General features: G+C 39.1%; 1 protein-coding gene across 2 annotated transcripts in view; it reads right to left on the bottom strand.

Annotated features, from left to right (window-relative positions):
• SLC7A2 (solute carrier family 7 member 2) overlaps positions 1–9,004 on the bottom strand; it is a 49,788-nt gene extending 40,784 nt beyond the window's left edge. Inside the window, exon 1 of one of the 2 annotated variants that reach the window (XM_079306729.1) lies at positions 8,880–9,004. The gene's annotated coding sequence lies outside the window, so the exon portion shown is untranslated. Of the gene's footprint in view, positions 1–8,508; positions 8,657–8,879 lie in introns of those variants that run through there. The other variant, XM_079306727.1, reaches the window with a different exon arrangement.
• Between the last annotated feature and the right edge of the window lie 11,360 nt (positions 9,005–20,364).

Here is a 20,364-nt window from a genome sequence, read left to right as displayed (position 1 = left end):
GAAAAGTTGCTAGTTTCTTTAGTTCCAGTCCAAAGGAGTAAAACTATGGAACTCTACAGGACTTCCTTTGTTGCAGGAAAAGAATGATTCTAAATGCCAAAACTTACTTCAAAAGTTTAAGGGATACCACAGTCATAGTAAAATTTTTTCAACTAATACTTTCTTCAGTCACAAAGATGGTCTAAAAGGAAGGGAAGACAAAAATCAGAGGGCATAAGAGAAATTATGGTGTGTTTTACAGCTATGTGGAGCATGTTAAATAGTTTCTTCCAATGGTGGTACAATTGAAGCAGGTCACACTGCTCAGTCTGTTCTCTCCTCTATGTCCATTCCTTAATTGTGGCTGCACAGCCACGTGTGGCCATTCCACCTGGAATAGGGAAGTGATCCTCAATCAAAAGTATCCCAAGAAAAAAGATTAATGTTTCATAATCCAGTTCATTGCACAGAACCACAAGCAGCTGTGCAGGCACAAAGGGATGGTTACAGAAGCAGGAACAAGAGATAGCAGCCTGCATCACAACATAAGAGTTTCTTATGCTGACACAGCTTCAGTAAGAAATGGGTACAGATTGTACCCATGAGCCCATTCAGGCACGGAAAATAACCTGTTTCACAGAGCATAGTGGATACATTTAAATTAATTTCAATGAAAGAGTGTAAACATTACATAATCAGGAAGCTGACTTAATTTATTGTGTGTGAATAAAAATGCAACATAAACAGTATTTAACTGCAAATTCTGCTCATTTTGCATCTGGTTCATTGAACTAAGTGCAACCCATCTGGTACCATACAGAAAAGCTGCCAAATAGGAAGAAACCCCTCTTTATTAAATACAACTCTAAAATTATTTGCTTAGACAACTAATGAAGTGAACTATATAGGCAATTAAACACCATAGAGGACTTTGCAGAGTACTGTAAAATTGAATGAAGATTTACAAATGTTTGTAACTGGGACAATTAGAAATACAAAATGGAGTTATTAAGTCTGATGTTGAAACTAATTTCTTCAGAATAAGACACATGCATAAATTAAAAAATAAATTAAGGCAGTCTAATAAATTATTTTTAAGAGTCTGACATTGCATGGGAGACTGCAAAACATTCTGGACTGGACACTCAGAATACTGGAACTTAGGTTCCACTGAGGAATAAACATTGAGACAAATAGAACAGATTTCTTTCACTTAGAGAAAGTACATTACGGGGCTGATTTTTCCCTCTCAGTTTCTTTTCTCTCTACCATGCAAAATCCACACAATTAATCCCTCCTTGCTCCAAGACATTCATTCTACCAGAACACCTCATAGCAAATGATAAAGTGATGCCACACCATAATCATCTACCATGATTATGCAAGTTGTTTTCATGGGACAAATGGGATTTCTCCAAATGATTCACAAACTCCTTTTTAACTTCTGAAAACTTCCTGTAATTGCCTCAAAAACCTAAAGGTGTCTCAGCAATAGCTGGTTGACATAATTCCCAGAAAAAGATTATACAGTTTCAGAGGCTGGGTATTTAAAAGAAAGCAGGAAGAAGTATAGTGAAAAGAACAAAAAGCAAGACTGGTAGGAAAGTCACATATTAATATCATCTTGTAATTGGCAAACCTACAATAAAAATAAGCTGTAAAATCGGAATGTATGATTTTTGGGAATATGTGTGTTTGGGGAGGGCAGTGGAAGATCACTGATTAGTCTGCATGATGATCTTGGCCTGGAGCATCCATGAACTCAAGTTCTGTGTGACTGTCATGCAGTTCAGCAAAATAAAATCATTCTTGTTGCTAATTAGGCAAGCCATTTTTAATTCTGTATTGTTTTTAGATAATAATAAAATATGCTTAAGAAAGAAAGAAACAGAGAACACATCAATTGTGAAGTCACAACACTTTCCATATAAAACATACTTATGAACATGTCATTCCTGCAGAAGTATGTATTTAAATACTTCTGGTGTCCAAAGTATGCAGTTAAATAATTTTGGTGTCCATTGTGGGATTGTTCTAGCCTATTTATTTTATTGTCAGATCAGCAAGAATAAAACCATAGACCACAAAGTAAGATCTTCTTCCTGGTGTTCTGTAAGCAAGCCAGCACAGAATGTTCTCCCTATAATACATTAAATTTTCCTGCAATTTTCCAGAGACCTGATATGGTTCATTACATACATTCTATGCCACCCAAGGATTTATGCAGAATGTGACTGAAAACCTAGAGCTCTCAGTGATCTGATCTACCACAGGTTTTAAACAAACCTGTTCAAACTCTCAGGAGCAAACACCATGTGAATCACCATTGCTTCTCTATGCAGCTCATCTTCAGCTACAATCCACCACAGGGAACCTCAAAGTATTCTTTTCACATGTAACTGGCATAACACAAGGGGTTTTTTTGCCACTGCTCCACCTCCACACATTCTAAGAGGTCTTTCACACACAATGCTCTCTCTCATAATTTTCCTAGATGTTGTGTTGCACCAACCACGTGTTTCCCTGAGCAGAAAACCACAAAGCTATTCTGTACAAACTGATGTAAACATGAAGTATGGCAGCTCTTACTGCACTGAAAAAAAAGAAGCTGGGAAACAGCAAAAACAGCACTCTGAGAATATGAGGAATAGCAACTCACCTTTGATGCTTCTTTGGTACATATTTTAATATTTTAATAGTAGCTCTTCTGGCCAATTTGGGTTTGGGGCATTGAATAAAACTAACAGAAACTATAAGATACTTGTCAAAAATGGCAAGGACAGGAATGCAGGCTATTTAAAACAATAAAAACCTCAAAGCAGGTCTATTATATACAATAGGAAGTCTCCTCATAGATGGTGTTTTTAAAAACTCTCATTCCTATTTCCCTGGAGTTCCCCATCTGACAGTGAATATTATAATGGCAAATTTCATAGTATTTCTAACCAAGCACCATGTACTTCTTGGTAATTCATATATTTGAATTTTTAATATTGAATCTTTTTACTGATCTAGTTTGAGATGAGAGCAATTTTTCTCTTACTAGTTTGCCAGCATAGCAATTTACCTAGTGTATACTCATGTCTTCTTGAAAAATACTTTTTTTTTTAAGGTCAACTCATAGATGTAGAATACACCTTCTACAAAGAGATCTGAAGGAAGCCTCCAGCTTAGGACTTCCCTCTTCACTCAGGATGAGACCTTGTGATGTCTATGGAACAGCCCCTCCTTACAAAAGGTGCCCAGGGCCTATCATTGAGTCTTTGTAAAGAAAGAGGGTAGGCACAGGTTGGTAAACAGTGTATAGAGATAAGGCAACAAGATTTTCTAAAAACATATTACTGAGGAAAAACAACCACAGAAAATGAAAATTACTATGTACATATTACTGCACATTAAAAACCTGATGTTTCACAATACTTCTTCAGTACTACCCTAAAAAGTTGTTCTCTTCAAATCCTTGCAGCAAGAACAGAGCGAATAAATTCTGAAACTGATTGTACTCATAGAATTACCACTACTTTAGATTGTCATTACAAGGATCAAAAATACTGCCTACTCATCTGAACTATTGGCTCCAAAAAGCGCACTGCAGCACTGCACCTCTGAAAAGAATCACACATGCATGCTAATTCTATATATCCGCAAGACTTTCATCTAATTCACAGTGCTGGAAGTATTTCCTGGCAAGTCACATCCCATCATTTTCTCTCAGCTGCATGATAGTCCAAAAACATTTGAGGGCAAAATAAAATCAATATCAGACCAAATCATTCATGAAGAACATATTCAGAGGAATTAATTTAGGTTGTCACAGGAGTTATCAGATATCTACACAATATCCAAATATTTCAGTTTCCTTAAATAATATGGAGATGTTTCTCAGTCTAAAGAAACTGAAAAAAGGACAATAATGTTGTCAAGCAGCTTGCAAGCAACTCCAGGCAAAGAATAACTAACCTCAAAGTGGAGAAGGAGCAGAGATCAGCTACATGAATTCACAGAGCTATAGAACAGCTTATTCACATCATTCACTGCTACTACAGCAAAGGAAATGAAGATTAGATTGCACTGAATCCAACTCCCTCCCCATAAAAAAGTCACCTAAAGAATTATGTTCTTTAAAGCAATAAAATTTATTTATTATTTATGAATTTATTCCATACATTTCTCAAATAAAAATGTTCTGGAAAGAAAAAAGCACAGGTGTAGTGAATTTGTATGTTAAATACAGATGATGGAAGAAAAATCTGGCAAATCCACTTGACACAGTATCTATTTTCCTTCAGTCCAATGCCAACTGACAAATGTTCCCTAGTTAAGCTCCCTGCAGAAGTTTATTTATTTGCATTTTGCCAGTTGACACCTTTCTACATTTTGTTACCTTGCTAAAACAGATAAATTCACAAAAATTCTAGTAACCAGTTAATTGGATTAATGTAATTATCCCTTTCTAGTAGTACATCTGGCAATGTAATTTTCAGAAATAAGGTCATTTAGTGAGAACAATGGTGCATGAAAACTCTGAAAACTGATGATACCATCACAAAAGGCAAAACTACCCTGTTATTAGCAATAGAGGGAACTATAGCATAACACTGAATCACCAATACTGACTCTGCTTGTTTTGATTACTTATCAGAACAGCAGATGTGTGCACTCCAGTGAATTTCTGATGAGTTGTCACAGGGAACTGAGAGCACCAAAACTCACCTTTCTCTAAGAACTATATGGAGGTCTTTTGGGTCACCTACATTAACTACTGGATATGGTAGGAAAAGGTAGCTGCAAAAGTGAAAGGGACGAACCAGAGCCAGTGTACAAGAATGATAACATGATGGTTTATATGTGATTGTGTCCTCAATTTTTTCCCCTGTATGGCTGGTTTACTACTACTTGTCAGACACATGCCATTCAGAAACTTATGAGAGACTATACTCTTCCAAAGTAAGTGTTGTAAAAGTCATCCTATGCTCTGGATTTTTATGTAAATTAGTTTTAGATAATGTTTCTAGAAGCCATAACCCAAAGTAGAGTAGATAGATAGCTGTCATCAGAGCTCTAGTGTTACTATTCCATACCATTCATAAAAGTTCATTGCTATCTAGGCAAAACTTTGAGAGGCTCCACCTGTCTCAGAGATTCTATTAACTTTACAATATGTGAGTGGAGATATATTTATTTGTGAGGACCTCTGTTGTTAAGTTGAACCATAAAATATTATACTCCAGTTTGTTGCTTAATTCTTTATAACAGATGCTGGGGGGCTGCTGACACATATTCACAACCATCACACATATACTTGGGAGTCCATGTAGTCTAGGGCAGAAACTTTACAGCCACAGTAAACCAAGGATGGATATGAGAATTGTCTGTGTATGCTATTCCAGTAGTACCTCTTCACACTCAATAAACACAGGCTCAATACCAGCCATTATGACTTTTCAGACTGTCACAACCTGTCCACCCTCATTTCTAGAGGGGTTCAGTTTATGGTCAAGTGAGAAAGAGGGATATTAATGTATGTAATTGCTGTAGATCATATATTGGCATTGAGAGACCTGCAACAATCATCTTGCAACCAGAAGGCTTTATTTGAAGTAATTTCTTCTCCAGTTGTGTGTAGAACAAGATGTCCTGGAATCATCCTGTGGTCAGTCACATTTCCCATCAGTATTGCACATCCATTCAGAAACCTCTCATTCCACACATGCAATCTGATGTAATCTTTTGCAGGAACTTGTGAAGACAAGGCCAACATTCAGCGCACTTCTAAGTGAGCTTTTCCTTGGAATATGATAAATAGATATTTTTATTTCAGATAAATAGAAATTTTGAGATCAGGCAAGACAGTACTGTGACCTTGGATGATTTTCAGCAATGACTAAGCTTAGGAGTCCCAGAAGCCACTTTTACTAGTAACCTTTATAACTCTCACTGGAGTTGTAGTAGCAGATCACTTATACAACTGCTTTTCCCACCAGAAAGGAGGACACATTTGTCTTTCTCTGAAAGCTCAACTGTTTGATTCTAAGAGCCATGAATCTCTCAACTACTAAACCAGTGGGATGAAGTTCTCCCCAACTGGAGAACAAACAAAAGCATGAAGAATTGAGAAGCCTGAGGATCAGAATTGTATCATGATACCAAAGGATCAAGAGCAATGTGCTAAATGGCAAAGGTATCTTGAAGATGGACACTTTCAGACATATGAAAATTTAGACATAGAAACATGGCTCCAAATATTTTTTACTGTACTGCAAACTTTTACCATACTGTATACTTTTTAATAATTTCAGCAACATATAAAATATTTTTTAATATCTTAGTAAGGAACAACCTAATATGAATGCATGAAGTTCTGCTTTAAAGTCACAAATGCATTGAAATGGCATTGCTTTCTACACCTTTGGCTATATGGCATTAATAGATTCCTAACAAAAATATGCTAAGTACATTAATTTATTAACACAATGCTCTCAGGCACATGGTGTGATTTTTTGGGGTTGTCCTGTGCAGGGACAGATATTGAAATTTGATGACCTTTGTGGGTTCCTCCCAACTCAGGATACTCTGTAATTCTGTCATTATTAACAAAATTGAAACTCCTTTTGATTTAATCTGTAAGTGTGTACAAGGCTAGAAACAGCTACCTTGTCATTCATCCATTTTGCTTTTACAGGAACCTTGGTCAGACCATTTATGCATGCACACAGAAGCCAACATACTGAGCTTCAGGAGCAAAACTTCCTTGCATTAAAACTTGCCAAAGTGCCAGTTTTCTCCCACATCTGAAGAATTAAAGTTGCATTTTACTAACATCACTTAGACAGAAGATTACTCCATGCATGAATAATCTTCATCCCAACGTGTGGCAAAAGAGTAAAACTGCATGCCATTCACACAAAACATCACTGCACTTTTCAGAAGATATCAATATGGCTACTTATGTCTCTGTGGAGCTGTTTTATTTCTGTGCCAATTTGTATCAGAACACAGGGAATTGGGGTTTAGAAGAATTGTGTGGGCAGGAGCAGAGTCAAATGAAATCAATTGCAGCCACGGAGATCTGTTTACAGGAGCAAGGCAGGCAGGCACCATGTCTTTTTCTGTCTGAGCATGTAATACATCATAGATGTCAATGAAAACAAACTTAGTTCTTGTATAGGCACAGTGCCTATTTTTACTGTTGATGTTTTAATGCCATTAGGTAACACAAACCAGAACTCAAAACATTTTCCACAATCCAAATTCAAATCCAAGACCCACTGTGTACTGAGTCTGCACAGTGTCTACAGGAACTTTCATAGAATGTGTTTTGTCTCTCTAGCATAAACAAACTACCATCTGCTTGTTTCAATATATGCAAGTTCTATATGCCATGATCCCTAGTCTTAGCTCCTCCATCTCCAAAACATCCAAATGCCTCACAACAGATTTGTTTTTATTTTAATAGGAGGAATATAAAGAAAAAAGGTTGAATGCTTCAAAAATAATGTTGGATATTAGTACACTTGAAGTAGAGAGTAGGCTTGAAGAACAAGAACGTCCTTTCACATCTTAGGCCAAACTTCAGGAAACTTCTATTCCTTTCACAGGTAAGTTGCTGGAATGATGTGTTAAGCATCAACATAAAAATCAACAGAAACTACACATGCTGGCAGAACTGGTATGAGAACCCCCACTTACCCAAAACTAGTGGAATTCAGCCAAATTAATGGAATTGACCAAGACCCTGCATCAGATTTATAATGCTCTACCATCCAAAAACTATCACAAATCTCAACTGATACCAAATACCTTAAAACTGAAGGCTTATGTTCTGCTGCTTCTGATACCTTAGACTTAAATTTAAACTGGACTAGTTTTCTGCAGCTGTCAGTAGCATTATATGTAGGGTCATATATACTACGAACACATTTCTAGATTTAAACATGCAGAGTTGGCAGAAAAGAACAATCCTACATTTCTTAAACTTGTTTTACCACAGTTAGGGACCTGCACCTACTGTGCGATTTCCTCAACTTCCCAAAGCGCAATACAACCCTGCACGGGTAACACCTGCAGGGACAGCACTTCCCAGGTAAAGTCAGTGCCTTGAGGGAGCTTGTCAGAAACCCGAGGAGGGGCCATCGACGCCTCCAAATCTTTACAGTAGCATCAGGCAAGGTCCCACAAGTGCCGCCGGGAGCCTTTCCCCTTGTCCCCGATTCCCACCGCGCCCGATCCACCCCGCGCTCCCCGGCTGCTGCATCCCAGCGCTGGGGCGGCGTTCCGTGCTCCCAAAGGCGGACTTCAAAAGGCAGCAGAGCTCCTTGCCCCTCCCGCGCGCGCCGCCCGGCGCCAGGAATAGCCTCGGAGCGAGGCAGGGATCCGAGCCCTCCGGCAGCACAAGCCTCGCCGGACCTGGGATTTGGGAGCCCTCCCCACCACCTCCAAGCAGCCGAGGGGCCCCGACAGCGGCGCTCCCTGCAAGCCCTGGTCCCCCCGGTCCCGAGGAAGGGAAGGCGGCGGAGAGGAGCCACTTACGCGGCCGGGCACGGCTCCCTGCGGCGGCTGCGGGCTGCGCCGAGCTGCGCTGGCAGCGCCGGGCTCCGGGCAGCCAGAGCCGGGGCGCTCCTCCCCTCGGGGAGCCCCCATGCCCGGCCTTTCCACACGTGCGGGCCAACCCCACCCTGCCGACCCCTGCCCGCCTCCCTCCTTCTCCTCCCTTCTTCTCCTCCCTTTAGGAGCGCAGCGGGGATGGGGCTGTTCCCTAAACTAGAGGGTCGGACCGCGTTCCCCGCCGGTCCGGACAGCCCCGCTGCCCCCGCCGCTGCTCCTCCTCCCGAGCGACCACTGCCGTCCCGCCCGCCACCCCCTCCCGCTCCTCATTCCCAGCAACCACGGGCTTCTCTAACCTTGCTTGGCCCCCAGTGCTTTGGTGTTCTGCCCGCGAATAGCCCTGGCGGGGGGTTCGTGAATGATCCGCCCTAAGAAACAATTTTCCCGCAGCTTCACGCGGGTGGGTGCCTGCCCTGGCTTTGCTCTGGAGGCGGGAGGAGCGGCTGCTCCCGGGCCAGCCGCCTCCAAACACCCTTTGCGGCTTGCTGGGTCTGTTTTCTGAGGCACTTTTTAAATAGCATGTGGGTCTTGTGAGGAAGCTCCAGCGGTGTTTGGAACGAAGGTAGAAGAACCACCCTGTCTGTCCTAGCAGATAACGCTTCTATGATTGTTTTGGAAACATCATGAGTAACATTTTCTGAGAGCAGCAGAAAGTGACACTGGATGGGTACAAGTACAATGCAGCTTCTTTGCATTCTTGTGTTGTCAAGCACTGCCTTTTCCTACAAGCCTTGTCGTATTTGTTTGAGTTATCTGAATAGGTATGGAGATACCTGGCAGCTCTATATGTCCACAGGTTGAAGAGTTTTAGTGCCTCCATCTGCTTCAGCTTAAATTATTCAAATAATTTCTCTCAGCTAGATATCTTTAAAAACTTATCTTAAGGCTAAGAATAGCTACTGCTAAGATTAACATTGAGAATAGCCAGAATAAATCTTGCAGTCATCATCTTTTTCTCTCTGCATATATTCTACTTACATAGGTCCTTTCATTTTAACATTATGATCTGAATCGCCTAGCTGGTTCAGGGAGGTGATGTCCCACTCTGTTCTGTGCTGCTGCAGCCTCACATAGAATATTGTGTGCAATTTTGGGCATTAGACTATAAAAAGAATGTAAAGCTATTAGAGAGTGTCCAAAGGAGGCCTACAAAGATGTTGAAGGGTCAAGAGAGACATATGAGGAGAGGCTGAGGTCACTTAGTCTGTTCAGCCTGGAGGAGACCAAGGGGAGATGCCACAGCAATCTTCAACATCCTCATGAGGGGTAGTGGAGGGGCAGGTACTGACCAATTCTTTCTGGTCACCCAACAGGACCTGATAAAATGGCCTGAAATTCTGCCAGAGGATGTTTAGGTTATATATTCTGAAAAAAAAAATTCACACAGAGGGTGGTTGGGCATTGGAAGAGGCTCCCCAGGGAAGTGGTCACAGCACCAACCTGTCTGAGTTCAAGATGCATTTATTTGGACAATGCTCAAGGCACATGGTGTGACTCTTGGGGCTGTCTTGTGCCGAACCAGGAATTGGACTGTTGTCTTGGTTTGAAAGGACAGGTGTCTGCCAGTAAAGGCAGTTTTCCTTTGAAATATTTAATTCCACTCCCCCCAAGTATTATAATTGTTTGAATCAAGGACTTTAAGGCAGAGATAAGGGGGTAGGCTCTTTTACTAATATATCTAACCGTACAAGCAGAAAACAACAGTTGTTAAAATTGCTAACAGAACAGAATAGATAACTCGGTTCCAGTCCCTTCTCTAGGTGCAAGCGCGCTCTCTCTGTGCTCGGTCCCGGTTCTGCAGCTGCAACAAAGTCCAACAGCTGCCGAGGGCAGGCGGGAGCAGAGGCAGGAGGGGCGGCAGCGGCCACGCCGGTCCCGGGCGGGAACGGGCTGGAGCAGCGGCTCCTCGCTCACCGTGTGTGTCCGGGGGATCAGCTGTGTCTGCAGAGGCAGGAGGCTGGAACGGGGCAGATGCAGGACAGGTGATCACAGAGGGTCTGGCTCTGCTGTGTTCCTCAGCAGGGGCTGCAGACGGGGCGTCCTGCTGCGAGCTCCCCGGGAACACGAGTCCCCTCCGGGAGCCACGGCAATTGACACCTTTTGTCTGGAGTCATCAGATATCCTGGGTGTAACCCGGCCAGCTCCATTGGCATGATAATGGGAAAAAATTCTTACAATTGACACAGTAATAGAAAAACACTCAACCCCCAACAACTGTGATGATCCCAGTGGGTCCCTTCCAGCACAGAATACTCTGTGTGATTCCATGAATACATAAAATCCTTGGGCATACCTTTACAAATTTTGGCTTTGTCTCTTTTTTATTATATTCTGTCACCATATATGGGGGGTGTGTGTACATATATATGTAAATATGTACATTTTATATGCATATACCCACACACATGCATCCCTACTTTCAGGAACTTCCTTTCAAAAGCATCTTAAATTCCATCTTTAACCTGGCTGGGTTTTGCCTTTCTCCTTTGACAGGGAAGCTCTTTTAGCACTGTAAATCTGAAAGAAGTCTGACATTTATAACTCTGATTGAGTTCTCATTCCATGAGTCTTTTTCTTCTCGCAGAAGAAGATCATATAGAGGGCCCATCTGACAAGATAAAAGTAGAAACATATTTGGGGTGTGAGTGTTTAGTGACTTAGCACTTAATAAGTGAATTTATAGCTATAAATTAAATTATTCTCTGTTTGTTTGCAGAAAATAATCATGGACCATTCTGTTAAACAGTCGTGTTGCCTTGTGGACTCCTTTTAGATTTAAATTATCATTAGAATTTTCCATCTTTCATTTTCTGAACATTTCAGGTACAGTGTCATCAGCCTGCTAAGAAATAGTTACATCAGTAAGGAAAGCAATACAGTAAAGATTTTTTTCAGAATACACGCCAGTTATTTGGAGAAATCATGTGACTAAGGGGCAGCCTATTTGACCAAAACATTGGCAATCAGAAATCCCTTGCCAAGTGTGCAGAACAACAGTTCTGACTAAATATTCCAATTCATATCCGGAAATTATATATGTGACACATAAAGTCCTCTGAATACCACTGAAGGATGATCTTCAATTAACTGGATTTGTAAATACAAATGTTTCACTAAATGCTCTTTACATGCCAGAAGTCAGATGCGAAAATAATTGAGCACAACAGAATAAATTAGTCTCACCAAATCTGTAATACAAAATTATTTTTGTGAAATTTCTAGTTACTCAGCATATTCTTGCTGTACTGTATGTGCTTTTATTGCATGAATATGAAATCACCATTCTCCACCTCGTTATCTAGCTGATAAATGCAAGGAAATTTTTATCATGTGTACAAAACAAAATAAAAAAAATTACTCATCCTCTTTTTTTCCCTCACTCTTCATCTTCTACCTGAGTGGAGCAATTAAAATCTAAGACTATGTTCTTGTTTTAGTATTTAAAATTCTAGTATTATCCTGTGTTAATCCTCTGTTCACCTTCCTCTTTTTCACTGTGTTTTTCTATGTTATTGTTTTTGTTCTGAGTATTTATTGTCATGTGTGTCCTATTGAAAGAGTTGAAGAGATGATGCTAATATACTTGATGAACATATAATAAAGTTAATCTCTTGAAGTTTAAACATGTATTTGTGAGCTGTGCTGGCTGATGACCTGAGGGGAGTAAGCTCTAGCCTCCTCCCTCTTCACCATCAAGCTTATGGCAAATTTGTTCATAGTGGTTCTTTGAGGAATCTAAATGCTGTAAAAATGAAGGCATTCTTCCTTGCAAACAGGTTAATGCTGATGTGGCCATGACAGAATTATGTAGCAGAGCAGGAAGTTCATGTTTTGGCTGCTTGGACTGCATTTAGCTATTAGATAATGAAGGACTTTTATTATGCAGGATAGATTATCCTTCAAACTTTTAAAACCAAACACAGAGGGGAAAAAGTTTGCAAAGGAAGAAAAAGCCAGTAAGTGTTTTTAATCTGCATTAATAAATAAAAGCCACTTTATTTTATTAGACTGAACAATTATAAAAGGGCATTTAAATAAATAATGGAAAAGTAGTGTATCTCTGTAAGTAATTAATTACCCATTTGCAGGGGGAAGTGCAGTATGAAGATTTAAAAGAATATTTGCATGAACACTCTATGACAATTTTTAACAGCTGGGTATTTGTTTTCTTTAGAGAATTGTCTGTGCAGAATAAAAAATGAATTATTGCTTTTCCCCAGTAAGAAAAAAATTCTAGCAGGACTTGATTCTCAGTTGCCTAAAGCAGGCTTGCTATTTGAGACTTCAAGGGGGTGTACCAAGGGGAGTGTAGGGGGAGTGGCAGAAGAGCTGCAATCATCTCCTGTTTTCCAGTGAACAACACTGAGGTAACTAATAACTACCACCAGCAGCCTATGGCAGGTCTCAAGCATTGAGCAACCGAGGCCATGTCAATGAAACTTCTAAAAGCAGAAGGAAGGCATGCCTTGCCCAGCCTCATCAGCAAAGAAAACATACTTTTTGTTTCAGTTTGCAGTGGATTGCTTACATACTCACCTCTGCTTAACAGTCTGTTTGCAGGCTCGCATAGTCTCTTGTGGGATCAGAATTTGCCTAAGTACTTAGGGTTTGATTAGACATAATGAATCACATGAGTGGCCTCAGTAAGATAGTATTAGGTGACCTGCTGAAGCTGAACCAGCAGCATAAGTTTTGGCCCATTTAGAGAAAGAAATATGCCTTATGGGATTGTGAGGGTTGGCTTCTTTTCATCGCTTCTACTTTTCCACATGACCTGTGCATCGAATTGACACCTTAATTTGTCTGAGAGAAATTAAGGAGGTAATCTCCTAAATTAAGTTGGGGTAGTGATTTTGGCTTTTGACTTCTAAGACATGAAATAGCTGCAAGTTTTTCAATCTGATCTGTGTAGAGCTGCTAGCTAAATTCAGAAATTATATGCACTACTTATGCATTTATGCACCACATGCATTACTCAGTGGAGTTCTGCACAAAATTAGCATCTGCTCATGCGAGCTTGTCTGGTAAGGGTAGCAGCAGAAAGAGAACTCTGTGTTGTAGCAGAATTGAAATGCTAAGGCCTGAACTGGAAGTAAATATGGTCCTGTAAAAGCGGTGCTGTTCTGCAAGCTCAGAATAGCTTCTGAACCATAAATTTCTCTTCTTTCCCAACATCAACAGGACCCATAGACTGTATGACTTAATGTCATCAGACACTCAGCTGTCTTGAAGAGTCCAAATTTACAGTATAGAGAGAAGAAAGTACCTTGCCTGTGATTTATAGAGAAAGCTTGAAAAACCAGATATGAAAACTGTCTCATTGAGCTTCTGGGACTCCTGAAAAATGTCTGCACCTGAGGACAAACATCTATATAAAGGTTTGTAATTTTTTGTGAAAGGATACTAAAGTCATCTTTTGAAAAGTTCTTGATTCTGGATATTGGTAACTATTTATATAGAGCTTTGTGTCTCAGTTATTGACTGTAAACTTGCTTCTCCAAAAGTCTGGAGGCACTTTATCACTCCATGCCAATTGTGGACTGTAGACACATCATGGGAAACATGAGCTGCTCTACATGTTTCAGACAGACAGTTAATTTTAATGCCAAAGGCAATTCTACATCAATGGCACTGGTCTTTAATTAATTAACAGTCTATTACTTTGATGTTCACCATATGTTTTAATTTGAGTTCATCAGTCTTACACTGTATCCTCGAGCTCCTGCTTATCACAACCTCCAGCTCTCGTTAATCAGTTTCGGTGGTTCAGCATGTCTCTGCCACTCAGAAAAGTGACCAAATTTTTTTTAAAAGTCACTTTTGAGAATGAAGTAATACTTTTAATAGCTTTCCCAGGAAGATTTCACTGACCTTTGGGTTGCTGCGTAGTCCCTCAAACAGCTATTCTTCCCTTCTCTGTGTCTGAAGATGTAAGAGAACTTCCCACAGAAAAAGGGTGGGAGAGAGCAGCAGATGTGAAAGACTTAAACAGCCCTATTGCCCTTGAAAAAGAAGAAGTATAAATATATACTGACACATTTTTAAGTCCAATTCTGCATAGCATGGTGGGAAGGAAGTTCTCTGAATCATTCACTGGGGAAACCATAATGTCAGCACACTCTGCTCCGTCTCTGCATAACAACAGCATTCATTAATTGCTGAAATATTCCCCAAGGAAAATAATGTTTACAAGTGGGGCTTGTAATTGACTATAGAGATGCCACAGATTCTATGACTAAATACATTGCATATGTCTTTGCTCATCAATGTTTCAATGTGTATACTTTATAACTAAGTATATATTATGCATATATGTACTCTGAAGCTGACTAAAATTACATGTTTGCAGCTTTTTTATAAGATTAAGCTAAATTTTTAAGTGGTAAGGAAGAATGTAAAATTTTGGATATTGCACAGAATTTTTCTTCATGATTTAGAACATTGGTCTTCAAGGTTTTTCTTCAAAGATAACTTCCTACAGCTGCCATTGAATTTTGCATTTGACCTTTTCTACTTTTTCTTCCAAACAATACAATAGAAAATACCAACAAAATGATTGTATTGTTCTTTGAACCCACAAGGGGATTATTTGTATGATGGATTTGTATCCACCACCTTTCTGTGCACTGCTATTCATCTTTTTGAATAAAAAGTGAGTCATGCAATATTATTATTTTCTTCTTTTGATACCTGAAATGTGCTGAGCTTAACTTAAGCAACAAGGGATAGAAGATTCTATTTTTCTCATTATATCAATAATCATTCTTTATCCCATCTAGCTACCCACATATGTACCTTAGTCCTGCCTGTAGCCACTTTCACAGGAGGTGTAAACAATCCACCTTGCAGAAAGCAGTGAATCATGACTTTAAATGTGAACGAGTGTTTGTGTAATACATTTGTATATATCTAAGTTTACATTGTAATTTCTTATTCTTTGGCTGATCTTTACATTTTTTTAAATGTTGTTGCACAAGCTTACTAAATACATGGAAACTGCAAAGGAATACCTTGTCAAAGAACTGCCAGCTGTCACAAGACAATTGTCCTCATCAAGTCCTGCTTCGAGAGATTTATATATTATACTGAAATCTGCTGTGCAAACCTTCAAAAAAGAAGATACTTATCACAGCAAATATAAGAGTGGCAGGAGATATGATTGTGGCATATATTTAAAAGGCTAAGTTTCGGGAAGAGAGAGGAATTGTTTAGGTTGGCAAAAGGAGATGTTGGCAAAAAAAGATGTTGGCACAAGAAGCCCATGAACGTATTTGGCTGATATATAAGGCAATATCTAAATTTTTGTAGTAGTGGTATTTGTGGAGAGGGCAAATAAAATAACTGATCTCAAAATTGAGCTGGCTGATTTATGAAGAAGATCATAAAAGGGAGTCGTTCAAAAGAGCTTCATGATATCAGAAGATCGCCTTCAGTCCTTTGTCTTTCTGAAAGGGTGCATTTATTTTAATTACTAAAGTAGTTTTGAAAACACTTCTGTGTTTGTTGCATTGCCCAGGCAACATTAGGCCTAAGCACAATGATTTAGAGACAATTTATGATTTTATTTTTTATGTATGCTTTTTATAAGAAGGAGACTAAAGAGTTTGATTTATTTCCCAATTAAAAGGAGCGCTGGAAAAATAGACATTAGTAAGGTGTTAGTATGACCCAAAGAAGCAAGATATCCAACAGAGATCTGAATTTAGCTTGTAATGCTATAACTATCAGGATTAACTGGTTGGCTCTAAAAGCTTTGTAAAACATAGAAATTAACACCCTGCAAGTGTCTATTGGACTGAGACTGTACTGGTTTAGAAGCAGTTCTTTGCAGGGTAATTTGTCCATCACTGCTCCCTGTCAGAAGTAATGTAGAGCATGACCTATTAATCCTGGTATTGAAGACCTTCCAGGCCCAAGTTTTGTGGTATCCATTTTGCTTAAGAATAGCAGATTTCTAGAGCTAAAGCTAATGGCAATGGCTATGGTACTGTTTGTAGTCTTGCAGCTGTTATGGTTCAAGTAGAAAATTTCTGTGAATTTAAAGGTCAGAAAAGGTACAGCTCTCTCCCTGTAACTTATGACTTTGTCTTTTCCTAAAAAGTCTTGAATTATGCATATTTTACAATACCTAGAATCTGTGTTCAAGATACATGCTTCAGGTTACATGTTAAAACAGAATAAGTTATCATAACCAGGGTCATATAAGCAGTTTTTTTTGTCATTGAAGTTCAAAAAACTCTGAGTTATCTCTCTAGAAGGGAATTTCAGACAGAGCCGCATTGCTCTGATGTTAGGAGATACACATTTCATCCTCATGAATCCCTAGACAATTTATATTTTTATTCTTTTTTAGAGTGTCAGTACTATCCTCCAGTTGGAATAACCTTCCCTCTCCCTTTCCTTCCCAAGTATGTTTTCAGGAAGTTACCATGTTCTCTCTCTGATTTCATTTTGCAAGCTCAATAACTGAAAAGTTTTCAGTCTTTCCTTGTGTAGTAGGTTCTTCATATCCCTGATCAAGCTAATTGCTTTTTCTTAAATGTATTCAAAATTAGTCCCTATTTCTTGAATATGGATGAAAAAAGTTGTAGAGTCTCATATAGGAGCTTACCAGGTCCTCTGTGCTGGCTACAGGATACTACTATTTCCTGTATTTCTGTATTGCACTCAAACCAGGATTGTGTTGGCTTTTTTTGTGTCTGAATTGCAACTTCAAAATGGTGATTTTATCTTTTTACATGCAATTTCAGATATGTAGAATTTTTTTCATATATTTTAAACCGCTGGCTCATGGAAATATGAAAAAGGGAAAGTGATGAAGTCTTTTATTTAAGTAGGAGAACCTTAAGACAAGGGAATAATCAGACAAGATTGTTTAAAAAGACAAATTGTAAGTCCGTGCTGAAACAATCAAAGAAGAGTCAAACTGCTAATACTGAAACTTCAATAGGACAGAACTTAATAACAAAACATTATAGAAAGCCCACGTAGAAGAAAGTGAAAAAGAAACAGGATTTCATAGTGAAACCATTAAGTTTTAACTCTGGCACCACACAAGTGAAAGGGGAACTAGCTGCAGTAGAAAGAAAGAAAGATGTATATAGCTTGGTTAACTAAAGTAACTGAGCTGAAGAAGAAGGATCTTGGATTTTTCCAACACCATCCTGAGTCAGATTCCCTGGTCTTTTGCAGATGTGCTGACACTACAGTGTGTTTTTTCTCTTTGCAGCAGCCAAAACTTCTTGAAACTTTTTCTCTCTTCATTCCATGCCTTGCCCTTAATTCCGTTGCCATATTCACTACCTTGAGATGTTAGTAAGGAAAATTGACTGCCATTAAAAGTTAGACAAGGTGTGATAGTATAGTTTCTGACTATTACACTTTTTATAAACTCTCCAGTTTTGTGGGAAAAATAAGCCATCAAAGTACACAGAAATTTGCCATAAAATCAAGAATGCTGGAAAATGGAATAGAATAAAAAACTAACAAAAAATTCAGGCTTTCTGTATTGCTAGGCACATTTCCAACACATCAGTCTATTCAGTGTGGACTTTCCCATGCCTAGTATAGAAGCCAGAAGTGTTACTGCACATTAATAGTTAGCCTCTACTAGCTGTGTCAGTTTTCTTGTCCACAGGGACTGATGATCACATATGGGAGTGGGGGTAGATCTGGCAGTGCAATGTGGGAGCCAGCTCCTGTCAGAGAAACCAGAAAGTGGTGAAGGTCATCCAAAAGTGGTTCAGAATATCATTGTCACTGAAGCTTGCATGAACAGCTTCCCACTGAATTTGATGCTGAGTCTTGTCCAGCCTGTTATCAGAATGCTTTGACAGGACTGTGGTTCAGCAGTGTCACAGAGATGAGCTGATGTTACTCCTCTTTTATGCTACACATAATATTCACACTATAGAACTACTGGCTTCTAACTTAGCTCATTTTCATCTCTTTCAGAGCAACAGTCAGAGCAGCAGCATAGTGTAGATGCACTGAATGGTTCCCTACAGTCTGCATTGAGTACCTGGTTTTTCCAAATCAGCCCCCAAAATTCTGTGCCTAGAGTGGGTTCATGTGAACTTTCCCATGAATGGATTTGCTGTGAGTTAGTTGTTTTTCCTCTCCTTTTCAAAAAGAAGAGAGCATTGGACGTACAATAGAAGCAAGAAAGTTTTGCTGACCCTTTCACCCCTACATCACAAGGGTACAATGAGAAGTTCACTGAGTTGTTCCAACTCAAGTCATGCAAAGACCAAAGAATGAGGTTCAGACACTGAACACTTGCTGTAAGAGGAATTCATGTTAAACCTGACAGTAAAAAAGTGACAAAGACTATACGTACTGCAATATTGCAACCCAGAAATTCTCATTCATTGAATAGATGTACTAACTGGAAACCTGTTCAAAGAGAAGTGCCATTTATTCAGGTTTCAATTTTTAAAGTGTTGCACAGCCCCTGTGAAGATTTTTGGGGTGTCCTGCACAGAGTCAGGAATTGGATTTGATGATCCTTTTGGGTCCCTTCCAGCTCAGCATAATCTATGATTCTGTGGTTCTCTAATGACTTTAATCCTCCCAGTTAAAGCACCTTGAGTTTGGGTAATTTCAGTGTATTGCAGAATTAGATTCCTAATCAAGAAACAAAATCCTCCATTAAAAGAGCAAGAGTAGTTCAGGGTGGAGGAGGATGGGGATTGTTCAGAGAAGTGAAGACTTGCAGCTATCTTATACAAAGTGTCATCCACAAGCAATAACAGAAAAATATTTTCTATTCTTAAGTGCTTCTTATGTGGGAATTTTTGGTGTTTGTTTTCTTGGTTTGTGTTTGGTGTTTGGTTTTTTTGTGAGTTGTTTTTTGTTTTTGTTTTTTTTTTTTTTTAAATTCAGTTTGGAAGAGACTTTGGTGTACTTCCTCTCAACAATACTCTGATACATGTCTTATGACTCCTTCTGCTGAATAGGAACTTCTCATTCATACCCTCCAAAAAAAGCTAATTTTAGCAAGATGTTCTTAAAAAGTGAACTCAAACTTGCCACTCTTTAGTTCTGTCAAAGGCTACATCCAAGAGAAGACACAGTGCCAGAAAAATTCTGAAAAATAGCTATTTTTTACCAGTTTTCATTTCAAAACTAGAAACGTCTCAATTTGTACAGATCATAAAAAACATACAGAGAAAAAGCAGCTACCTCACACTCTACTACCAGTAAGAACAAGCACACTACAATTTCTTTGATTTAAACAGTCTTGTTAAATGCAAATCACAACCAAAAACAACGACAAAAAACCAATAAGAAAATCAAAAGGAAAACCTCAGAGCATTCATGTAGAAAATGATGAAATAAAATATAATTTTCTATTTCTTTTGGTACTAACTGGTTATGTCTGATTACTGCATTTCCCATCCTTTGAGTAATATGACAACTCTAAATTGTGAGGGAAAATATCATAATAGGTACCAGGCTCCAACAAATACCTAACATTGAAATCTATTGAAAAACCTGTGTTTAGAAGTCTTGATTTAATTCAGTGTTGTGAAATCATCTTCTGGAATGGAATCCTGGACCGGTCAACTTGATGGGAGTTTCATAGTGGGAGTGCATACTGCCATTGTCTTTATGGTATTCAAAATATCTCCTCCAAGATCTACAGTTACCAAGGTGATGCAAAACCTCGGTGTGCTTTTGAGAAGAAAACTACAGATGAAATAATGAGAAGCTCTGTCTGCTATGTCACATCCCAGAGAAGAAAAGCTGTTTGTGTCCTTGCTTAGTTCTGCTCTAACC

Source organism: Erithacus rubecula (genome assembly GCF_903797595.1).
Source record: "Erithacus rubecula genome assembly, chromosome: 5".
Classification (NCBI taxonomy): domain Eukaryota; kingdom Metazoa; phylum Chordata; class Aves; order Passeriformes; family Muscicapidae; genus Erithacus; species Erithacus rubecula.
Note: the sequence above shows the minus strand (reverse complement) of the source record. Positions and strands in the feature narration are given on the sequence as shown.